General features: G+C 37.8%; 1 pseudogene; it reads right to left on the minus strand.

Annotated features, from left to right (window-relative positions):
- Positions 1–410: 410 nt before the first annotated feature.
- On the minus strand, positions 411–3,269 carry LOC102504912 (annotated as a pseudogene).
- Positions 3,270–12,644: the final 9,375 nt, after the last annotated feature.

Here is a 12,644-nt window from a genome sequence, read left to right on the forward strand (position 1 = left end):
ATCACTCCAAAGATTAGATTACATTAACCTTCATTCTGAGCTTTTCATTATCTATTTCCATTCTTTTTTTTTAAGTTGAAGTATAGTCAGTTACAATGTGTCAGTTTCTGGCATACAGTATATTGTTTCAGTCATACATGTACATACATATATTCATTTTCATATTCTTTTTCATTATGGATTACTACAAGATATTGAATATAGTTCCCCGTGCTGTTTCCATTCTGACTGAAGTTTCTCTCTTCAGAACTTATCCTTGGGATTTAGTTGAATTTAGTCTTGGGTTGTTTATGTTTCTTAGTCTTTTCTTCAGCTAAATTGTGAGCAATTTAACATGGAAACCATAGCTTAGGTTTTTGTTTTTCATTTTTTTTTTTTTAGGTTTTACAACTTTATTTGACAATCATAAGTTAGTCCTTATCCACATTAACTGTCTGGAGATTTTTGAAAGTGGTGACAGGTACCTAGGTAACCAATGTATAGAGCTTATTTGGTGAATCTACATCCTCATTACGTTTTCTGGATGACCGCTCATGGATATGGTATGGGACATTCCTTATTCCTTTAGCCCAGACAGCTTTACTGAGCCTGGTGTCATGGTGCATATCTGGAGTTCCCATCTGCTTCACAGGAAATTTCCGGATCCTTTCAAATGCCCAAGAGTGCACACTCCTTGAAGCCCACTCCATGTATGCACTCGTGAATATTGATGGTGTGTTCTCTGGTCACTACCTCGTTGATGGCCGGATGGCCTTTCTCCTTCTCGCCCCGCTTCTTTGCAGGAGCCTTTCTGCTGGGCCCAGGTTGGAGAAGCTTAGGTGTTTTTCATATTTCCTACATGTCCTACAACAGTGGTGAGCACATATGCATATATCAGGTACCAATAAAAACTGAAGTAATGTATTTGTAGAAGTCACATAAGAAACATTTCCTGGTGAAAAATAAATCTTATAATTGCTAAGATCTTAATCTAAGATTCTAATGAAAGGTAGGCTCTAAGCATACAACACCTTCTTAAAGAATTTGGCATAAACAACAATGCCTAGACCTTTCTCAAATAAATACAAATTGGAAAGCAGAAGGAGTTGTATGTTTCTGGGCTGCCTCCTGCTGTAATATTAACTATTTCTGGTATAATGGCAGGCTGTCTCCTCTATAATCAAAGGAAAATGTACAGATTGACAATTCTCCCAACTATTCAAATGTATCTTAAAAATAAAATTTGTGGTAAGTGACAGGCATTTTGCATGTGCTGGTTATTTTGACCTGATGGATTTGCAAATTTCTTACCAGCATAGAAAATAAAACTGCTGCTTATTTTTAAGTACAAATCATATGTGCAGCAAATGAAGTCACATTTTTTATTTACTCATTTATTTGTTTGTGCTGTTAGAAAACCACTTTGCAGCGAGTGTGAGGGAGAATACTTATTAGGCTAATAACAGCAGAATCATAGAAATGAGGCCCGTAGACAAATCTGCCTCGAGAAAATAAAGTGCAGTTACAGAAAGTTAAGAATCTGGAAAGATCAATGGATGCCAAGAACTAAAAATAGTAAGCAGCATGGAGAAAAAAAGTGAAGAGAAAAAGAAAACATCAGGAAACCACTAACAGTGTTTGGGATGGCTAGTTTGTCTTTGTTCCCTGTTGAAAATTCCTAAAATTTCCTTAATAGATATTTTAAAATTCCTCCAAATAGATAACTTTTATTTTACACAATGTCTAAATGCCTGTGAGTGTCTTTTTCACTTCAACAGGTGCAGTCACACATACACACATATACAAATGCACTGGCATTTGACTTCTGTAATGAAACGCTTTGTCGGATAAAAAATATAGCTAATTCAGTAAAATATGTTAATATGCAAAGTAAAAATGAAGGTGATTGTAATGAGTAAAGCTGATTCCAAAGTATAACAAGATTCCTGTATCCAAATGGAAAATTTCTAGCTATTAATATTGAAACATCCTCATCTAATTTGGGAGGTAGTGCATTGTGCTTTTCTTTGACAGAAATGCAGATGTTGTGATGAGAATTTTGTTCTTAATTTCCTTTCAATTTTCAGTAGAATATTGGACACCATATTGCTCTTTATGAAGGTATCTATTCAGTGTGAAACGGGAAGACCATGGCATTAAGACCAGTTTTTAATTTTATTTTTTATCTAAGTATAGTTGATTTACAATGTCAGTCTCAGATGTACAGCAGAGCGATTTAGTTATGTGTACATTCCTATTTAAAAAAATTTTTTTTGTTTGTTTTTGGGGGGAGGTAATTAGGTTTATTCATTTATTTTTAGAGGAGGTACTGGGGATTGAACCCAGGACCTCATGCATGCTAAGCATATGCTCTACCAGTTGAGCTATACCCTCCCCCTGTGTACATTCCTATATGTACACACACATATGTTTTCAGATTCTTTTCCAGTATAGCTTATTAGAAGATATTGAATATTGTTCCCTATGCTATATGTAGGTCCTTGTTGTTTATCTGTTTTGTATATAGAAGTGTGTATCTTTTACTCCCAAACTCCTAAGTTATCCCTCCCTCCACCTTTCCTCTTTGGTAACCATAGTTTGTTTTCTATGTCCGTGAGTCTATTTCTGATTTGTAAATAAAATTTGTATCATTTTTTAGATTTCATATATAAGTGTTATCACACGATATTTTTCAGTCTGTGTCTAACTTACTTCACTTAATATGGTAATCTCTCGGTCTATCCATGTTGCTACAAATGGCATTATTTCATTCTTTTTTATGACTAAGTAACCTTCCATTTGAATATGTATATACCACATCTTCTTTATCTAGTCATCTGTCAATGGACATTTAGGTTGCTTCCATGTCTTGGCTGTTGTGAATAGAGCTCCTATGAACATTGGGGTGCATGTGTCTTTTCAAATTAGAGTTTTCATCTTTTCTGGATAAATGCCCAGGAGTGGGATTGCTGGGTCATATGGTAAGTCTATTTTTAGCTTTTTGAGGAACCTCCATACTGTCCTCCATTGTGATTGCAGCCATTTACATTCCCACCAGCAGTGTAGGAGGATTCCTTTTTCTCCACACTCTCTCCAGCATTTATCATTTGTGGAGTTTTTAATGATGGCCGTTCTGACTGGTGTGAGGTGTGTAGTTTTGATTTGCATTTCTCTGATAATTAATGATATTGAGCATCTTTTCATGTACCTGTTGGCCATCTGGATGTCTTCTTTGGAGAGATGTCTGTTTAGAAGACTGGGCAGTCTTACTTGCTTACAGACATCTCCATGGTTTATCTTTCCTTCCTGTCACCTGAATCCCAAAGGAATCCCAGAATTCATGTTCTGTGTTCTAGAAAAATCCATGAAAATTACGAAAAGCCTATCCTTTTTGTCTTTCTAGGTCTCTCATGTTCATAACACTTTTGGCCCCAACCTATAACTCACAGCCCTTTTTGAAAGTTGATAAGAAATAGTAAACCATGATATTTTTGCATCAATTTACCCTTTCCTCCTATTCATCTATTACAGTTTTGGAGTTTCTTTCAGATCCTTACCATATCCATGGTTAAACGACTCCAGTCTCTGACTTTTGATCTGGGGGAACCTGGATGAGGATTGGGATTGGTGTGGCACCCTGGGCTAGTCGGTTCGGGCCGCCATATCCAAGTATCCCCGTCTGGGAGGCTCATGCAGCGGAAGTGTGTTTTCTCATGGTTCCGAAGGCTAGAATTAGGAGATGAAGGAAGGTATCAGTAGGATTCATTTCTACTGAATTCTCTCTTCTTAGTTTGTAAATGGCTGTCTTCTCACTGTGTCTTCACTTGGTGTTCCACTATGCTTGTTTGTTTGTGTCTTAATCTCTTTCTACTACAGGGACACCAGTCACATGAGAGAGATCATTTTACCTTAATCACCTCTTTAAAGGCTCTGTTTCCAAATACAGTCACATTCAGAGGTACTGGAGGTTAGGACTTCAACACTGGAATTTCGGAAGGACATAGTTCAGTCCATAACACACGCCTTTCACCAACATCGTGCAAGAATCTTTAAGCTACTGCATCTGTAGAGAAAAATCTGTTTCAAGTCATTTTTTTTCTGAATTACATGGATGTAAATGTTTGTGGTTCAGCATATGATTGGCAAGCTGGAAGTACCTCAGGGATTTGAAAAAGCATTTTAGATATTCTGACACATTCAGTAGGTAATCTGATCCTATTGGACAGACAGCTTGAGTTTCCAAACTACACTCACATTGAATAAAGGTGAGATTTTTTTTTTCACTCTCCACTCCCCACCCCGTACCAACCAATTAAGATGGAATTATTTGGGGGAAAAAATTATGAGTAGAAGAATCAAGAAGAACCTCTAGACTCTTTTCCTAAAGTTCTTTCAGGCTATCATCTAAAGCATCATGTATGTATTTTTAATTTTCCAAAAATTTATTATCACAGTGACAATGACATAACATAACACCTTTATCATATGACATCTCTTCTCAGTTCATTGCTACAGATACCTAAGATATCTCATTCCCTCCCCGTCTCTTCCTCCTTCCTCCCTCCTGTCTTTCTCCCCTTCCATTACCTTGACTCTGTAATTCCCTAATTTACACATAGGAGGAGTCAGGGTAAGCCTCAGGCAAACTGATTGCTAATGCAATTCATTTACCAATCATTGCTCTGTGATCACTCTGAGTCATCTGATGAGGACAATAAAGTTAATGAGGACACGAAAATGAAGAGAAGCAGGGACGGACGATGATCAGGAAAAAAGTAGAGGACTGAGAAGCATGGAGAAAGAGGGCAGGCCGTGACCTCAGTCAGGGGCACCCTGGAACCCAGGAGCGAGGGGAAAAGTGAGAGCTTCTCCCCGTGACCCTGGGTGCGTTGGGATGCAGCTGACACACAATACCCAGTTGGATTTTCTGACAAAATCTCAGCTGAAGCACAAATGTTATTCTGAAGATAATATGTGTATAGGAATGATTATATGGCTTTGGTATGTTATTTCCTTGCCGTAAAGAAGAATATATTATTTATTTTTAGAAGTAGCCTGAGCCTCACACAGTTTCCACAGGTATGAGGGCTAGTTTACAAAGTATTAGAATCTTCCAGTGGAGAAAGCATCATCAAAGTTGTAATGAGAAAGACCCTTTTTAAATTTTTATTTTCATTAATCTATTTTTTTTTAGGCAGAATGAAAAGTGCCGGTGTGCTGTCCCTGGGGATAACTGTAGTTGTTAGCAGGTCACGGTCCTTGGTAAACAGGTCCAGTGCTATTAAGAAAGAATTACAGGAAGCACATTTGCTTTTCTGCTTGATGGCCTGAAGTAATTTTAATAGACCCCTGAATTTTGTGTCTAAGCAAGCCAGGGACATATGGAAATCATTTTAAGTTGTTAATAATTTTGTGGCTGATGGGAATTGTAAAGAGGATTTATTTTAATCATTTTAGGACTTATTAAAGGGACATCGTTGGGAGCTGAGGGGATTAATTACTTGGGGTGAGTTCTCTAGCAAGCCCCTGTGAATCTGGGATTTTATCTGTCAGGAGAAAACACACCCACTGCGCCTGTCCCCACGGCATAGGTGTTAAAGGAACCTGGGACCTCTGCAGGGTCGGAAATCAAAGCCTGGTGACAGATCAATACTCGAAAACACCTCTCATTGTTTGGAATGTTTTCTCAGCAAAGTAAAACATACTAAAGCGGTAAAGGTCTTGGGTTTGGCTCTGGTAATTATTAATCCCAGGGTCCTAGATGAATGAATTTACTTTCCTCTGCCTCTGTGTCTTTATCTACAAGAATGGCGATACCAGTAGCAAGTACCTGCCTATAATAGCACTGTGAAGGTCAGATAAGGTGATCGCAGTCCATCTTATAACACCAAGCCTGACGCAGAGTGAATGCTCAATAAATTGTAACTATTCTTATTGATATTGTTACTGTCATATTTAAAACCTGTATCTGCTTCATTTTACACTTTAGAAAGAGATACTGAAACTTAAAGAGTATTGAGAAAAGAATAGGCCTAGACTTTGAATTTTGATGGTATGCGTTGCAAAATAATGGGTCTGCAATTGGGAAAATAGAATTTACATTTTCTGCATAGAAAAATTTGTGCTGTTCTAATTCTCTCCAGTTCCTTGAACTGTCTAGATACCAACTCGAGATAGATTGTCATTCTTTGTTTTATTTTGCTTGTACTCAAAAATATTGTCCCTGTCTAAATAAAGGTTGGTGGTATTTTCCTTGGTTGTTTTTGAAATGGAAAGTTTACTTGATCAGATTGAGCCTTTTTAAACATTTATCCAGCCTGTTTCCTAAAATTAAAAATCTGTAACCTTTCCATTGAATAAGCAGGGTTCATGGGGGTGTAACTATAAAGGAACTTTATTTTTGTCTCTCAATATCTCTTTAAATTTATTCTGTGGGGCTGGTTCTTTTGTTAGCCTTTGATGAAATTTAAGGGAAGTCCCATAATTTTAATGGTCACCTTAGGTAATAAAACAACCTTGAGTCAGTAATTAATTTGTCCTGTCAAAATACTATCTTTCACTTGAAGGTAAAGCTTCTCTCTTCTAGTTTGCTTGCTGCCGGCCGGTTGCCAGTAGATGGATGGGTGGGTGGGGTTTCTGATTAGTTTATTCCTTCTTCTTCTCTTGCATGTTAATTCCTCTTCCCCCAAAGCAGTCAGAGCCCTCTAGGTTTAGAGCTGGAAGCAGCAGAGGGTAAAGAGGATGAGAATATTCTGGCTTGCCTGCCATTGTTTGGTGATCCAGCATCAACCCTCTCTAGATCTGGCAAGTGTTTAAAGCTGAGTCTTTTCAGGGCAGGCACCTTTATGGGATCATCAGAGACCCTGTGGCCCTTTGCCTCTGCATCTCATTGCTGGGAATCTCTCACTGTCACTTACAGTTCTTTTGATAGGGGAAGCACATCTCTGATTGCTCTTGGCTGGTTGGCTGGCTGGCTGGTTACTAGAGCCTTCCTTGGCACCTAGACATCTGGGGGCACTTACAGCTTCTGTTTGTCCCTTTCCTGGAGTCGCTTGGACAAGAAATGAGATGAAGCTACACTAACTCGCTCATGTGCAGACTACATGTTTCTCCCAAATTATTCTCAGAATGCACGTGACCTCCAATGCAGTAACCTTTCTTTCACTCCTGTTTTAAAGCAGCACACAATTCTAGACCCTAATATTACTTAGGGAGGAGTCTGACTCTAACCAGTGTCTTTCTCCACCCATGTGAGAAATAGGTGAAACTTTTCAGATGGTCTCAATATATCTCTTTCCCTAGGTTTGCAAAAGCCATCACAGCAAATCAATTTATTCTTCCAAAATTCTTCTAACTACTTTTAATCTTTTTATATCCTCAATTGGGGTGTGAGATGAAGAGCAGAATAGCAGGTTATTTTTCTTTGACTCTTAACTATGGGTAACATTCTATTATTCTGGAAAATACCATCATTATGTGGGTATTTCACACGACAAGATGCTTTACTTGAAACTCTTATATCTGTGCACCATGTTCCATTTTCTCTATATTATCTCATATATATGTGTGTGTGTATGTGTGTGTGTGTGTGTGTGTGTGTGTATATATATATATATATGTGTATAAATATATATAAATATATAAATATATATATAAAATTGTGGTAAAAAGCATATAACATAAATTTACCTTCTTAATCATTTAAAAATTTACAATTCCGTAGTTAAGTATATTCCTATTGTTGTGCACCTTGGATCACATTGTAAACATCTCATTGTATGTTGAAAACAATCCCAGGTTTTTCTGGGATTTCTTTTAAAGCATCTTTTAAAAACACACCTTAATTATGGTATGATTCCTGTACAGTAAACTACACATATTTGAGATGAACAATTTGATGGATTCTGATAGACGTATACACTCATGAAACCACCACCACAATCAAGATAGCTAACATTTCTATCACTCTCTAAGAGATGCAAATTTCAAATTCCCAATTTATCTCTTCTCACCCCTTTCTCCCCGGTAACCATAAGTTTGTTCTCTACGTCTGTGAGTCTGTTCTGTTTTGTAGGTAAGTTCATTTGTGTCAGTGTTGGTTGTTAGATGCTTACTCAAGCTTCTTCATATAAGGGGAACTGGTATCAGGACAAACATGGCCAATAAGGAGATAGCATCTCATGAAAATTCAGTTCACGAGCTGTAAGAGTGCTGAGCCTTGTGGAGGTTGTCATTGGAAGGAGAGGTAGGAACAGAAACAGCTCTTGAAACAACTTCATGAGTCTCTTCCGTTCCACAGCTATCCTACTGATAAAACTTGAGTGTTCCTAGTCTGCCTACTTCTTTTGAACTGATACTCTCTGCTTATTGTTTTCTTCTTCATGTATCCTATCTTCATACATCATAATTTTGGTTTTATCATAGTTTCTGGTTCATAATAATTTCTGTTGACTGCTTTACTGCTCTGACCAACTGTTCATAACTCCAGCTCATCTTCACACAGTGAAATTCCTCATTTTCTTGGTATTGTTATTTCCTAGTTTAAATTTTCAAGAGAAGAAATCGGATTGTCTTTGCTTATCTTTTCATACCATGTGGGCGCTGTCAGCCAAAGGATTGGCTCTACTTGGGTCCAAATGTGGCTACAAATGGCTGCCCTTTGAGCAGAGGCTGGGGGGAGGCAGTTCCTGAGAATGTACCCGGGGGACAGCAGGCAACATGATTAATTTTATATACTTAAAAATATTTTGTGTGCATGCCTAAACAAGAAGTAGTATTCATTTTTGCGGTGTTTGGCAGAAAGCAGGAATTCTTAGAGGAGAAGTGTGCTAATAAAAGCTCTCTAAGAAGAAGCAATTGAAAAACGGGCTTCTGAATTTCTAATTGTAGTGGATTGTTTTGAGGGAGGAGCTGTTTTCCTGGCTTAAGGTTCCCCAGCAGCAGACCCTAAGACAAGAATGCTATTACAGATAGTTTATTTGGAAGATGCTTACAGGAAACACTGGCGAGGGAAGGGGAGAAATGACAGAGGGCAAGGACGGTGGCCAATAAAAAGTACAGTATTAAGTGGTTACTCCCGTGGCTTAGTCCACTGGTTAATTCTGGGAAATGTACAATGCATCTCAAAGTTATCTCAGATGAGTACCTGGGAAGCTGGCTGTTTAGCCACTAATTCCTCGTGGATCATTGGTTGAGGGCTGCTTCTGGGCCATTAATTCTCTGGCACTTCTGACCTGCCTGGTGCATGGTTTATAGCTCCATGTCCATTAAAGAGTCTTCAAGTTGGGAGTCACAGGGTTCAGTAAGCAGCCCTTACTGTGCAGGGGCGAGAGCAGAGAGGCCGTGGGCAGGGCACTGACCGCATTTACCCCCAAATCCCTTCTCCCTTTCTCCTTTCTTGAACTGCAACATGATTTCATTCATGTATTCATCCCTTAGGGAAGGTTACTAAAGCTCGGGGTTCAATATGGATTAATCTTAACCATTTGTGGAGATTCCATTCCTTGTGCCTGCGATTTGGTGTAGGTGTGGGCACGCGGTGCCACGCAGTACGAGATGTGAGATGAGGTCTGCTAGGGGCTCTAATAAAGAGACTCAGAGGAAAAGGCAGCAGCGCATTTTACCCCACACATGTCACATATTCATGTGTCACTCAGAAATGTGAGCCCCATGTTTGTACCATGAGCCCTGAATTTGCCAACCCTGAAGATGCCCTACCTTGAGATTTCTGAGTTTGAGAGATGACAACTTTTCCTGATTATCTTAATCATTTTGAGTCAGGTTTATTTTTTACCAGCAAAGGCCTCCTAACTGGTACAAGGATAAAGTGTAAGTACAAGATGACAAAGCTCATTTTGGAAGTTTCCAGAAAGGTTTATTAAGAGATTGTAGGATCATGTCAATATGTTGTTAACAATTCTAGCTCCCTTTGTACAACACTAACACCCCTTGTATAGTACAGACAACATTCAGGGTTTTGCTAGTGATTGATCGTGAGTTCTAGAATAGCAGTTTATTCAATCTCAACCTTTGATTGAATATCTGTTCAATATACTGTGATTAAATGGGAAATATGCATAAAACTCTTTTTCTATATACTGAGGTAGGTTAGCTTGGAGAAGAGCACAGGTGCAGTTGTTTGAGTTGCCAGCTGAATTAACAACTTTTTTTTCCCTCAAGACTAGTTCTTACTCGAAAGAAAGACTGACAGAAAAAATGATGCCTACCCAGACTTGGGTATTTGGCAGTTCCTCATAAATGAATGAATTGAATATGTTACTTCAAGGAAAATGCTGACAATATTTGTTGCCAATGATAAAGTTTGAGCTTTCAAGTAGGATTTTGATTTTTGGAAGACTTCCATGCACCCAGGTGATAGTTGCCCAACACTTTAAGACTATTTTGATGAGATCAGTGATAATATTGACAAATGTAATTTTTCAATATTGTATAATAAAATGTGTCAACGTTTGGAACATCTGTATAAATCAGTGAAGCGGTGTTTTCCAAATGCATGATACATGATATTACAAAATCATGCATGGGAAAAATACACATTCACAGTGAAAGATAGACTAAAGGACTTTAATGTAACAGAGTAAAAATAAGTTTAGAAATACAGTTTTAGGTTCCCCATTGCAACTAACTTCTAAGAAATTACCATTTGCTGAGTTTTGATATAGTGTCAAAGAATAATATCCACAATTATCTGAAAAGATTCTCAAAATAATCCTCCCTTTTCTAACCACATGTCTGGGTGAGGCTGGATTTTCTTCATATACTTCCACTAAAATAGCATATCACAACAGATTGAATGCAGAGGCACAGATATAAGAATCCAGCTGTCTTCTATTAGACCAGGCATTAAAGAGATTTGCAAAAATGTAAAGTAACGTCACTCTTCTCACTCATTTTTTTCCTCATTAAAAATCTGTAACTTTTGTTAACATGCAATGGGCATATTATTTTTAAATGAACTCCTATTTGAAAATTTCCTTTTAATTTTGAATACAGCTATATATATATATATATATATATATATATATATATATATATATATATATATATATATATATATATATATATACATACACACACACACATACATACACACACATCACATAAACCAAAGCTCTTTGGAAGTCCTCATTTATTTTAAGAGTTTATAGGGTCCTGTGACAAAAAAAAAGTTTGAAACTATTTTTACAGGGCACAGTGGAAAGGGTTCAGAGCATTAAGGATAAACCAAGAGACCTGGGTTGATAACTGACACAAACAGAAGTAGAGGGTGTGATGTGATTATAGTTAATGGTCTTGAAATAAACAATGATGGAGAGGTTAGAAAGAAGGAGGAGATGGGGGAAATTTCTAGAAGCATGAGAGTTCTGGCCTCCCTCTTGACCCGTGTAGATGGAGGTATGGAGGTCAGTGGAAGGAAAGAAGAGATCTGGGATGATGTATTAATGTATCCTACATGGTCATGGTTCTTGATGTTTATTAAACTGACAATAAACCAACAAAAATAAAACATTTAACTTTACAAGGGATTTCTTCATAAATGATAACATTTAATGTTTTTAAATTTGGAGGATGCAGGCTCGATGAGATTTTTGCTCTTCAGGAGATACATGAGCTTTCTGGGGAGACCAGGGAACATATTGTCATGTCTGAATGAATGAATCTCAGATGGTTGGGGAGAACCCTGCCCAGTGTGCTAAATATTAGTGAATGTTCCAGACAGGCTTCAGTCGTCCAGACTGCACATAAAAACTGAGTGATGGGGACCCTTAGAATGAATAACAGCATTTACTGAAACTAAAAATCCCAAGACTTCCAGATTCAGAATCCACAATGTCCAGCCTGAGCCTTGATATTGCACCGGTTTTATTGTAGAATACATCATCCTTGCTCCTTAGATGACAAGTCTTGCCTTGTTGCCATTTACACTTCAAAATGTAGGCTACTTCTTGGAGGAAATGTTGTTAATTATTTGCCAGTAGGAAAAGAAAAAGTGTTAAAGTAAATATATGCTGTCAAGCTGTCAATAATTATTTAATGCCACTGTGTACAAGGAATGAGCCCTGTCAAATTGCTCTGAATGAATTAGACAAAGACAGAACCTACATTTGCAGAGTTTCTGGAGTAGTCACATTAATACATAATTACAACATACAATATAATAATATAAATTCGAGATAGGGAGGTGGGCAAAACTCCTACCGAAACCAAATCCAAAACAAAAACAGAAGATAGGTTTGAATCAACTGTGAGCAATAATTTTTATTCTAAAACCAGTTGGGAAATAGAGGAAAGGCTATTACCTTCCTGGGAAGGGAGGGAGGGACACTGCCAGAGAATCGGATATTTATGGGTGTCTCCTCTGTTCCAGACCCTTTATATCCTTCAAGAACTTTTGAAGTTATTTTTTGCCTCACATTTCATAGATGAAGACACCAAGACTCAAGAAAATTGAGGCAAAATTCCCTCAAGGGTAAAGTCCTGGAAGTTTCCACAACTGAGCCCCAGATAGTTTTGTCTTTGAAGGCCATTCTTTTTGAGATTCCTTAGAAACCCCACCCAGAGCCGACAGAAATGTACCCATTAGCTGTAGGGCAATGTGAGAGACGACTGCATCGCTGCAACTATTGTTTCTATTTTATATCATC

Source organism: Camelus ferus, chromosome X, assembly GCF_009834535.1.
Source record: "Camelus ferus isolate YT-003-E chromosome X, BCGSAC_Cfer_1.0, whole genome shotgun sequence".
Classification (NCBI taxonomy): domain Eukaryota; kingdom Metazoa; phylum Chordata; class Mammalia; order Artiodactyla; family Camelidae; genus Camelus; species Camelus ferus.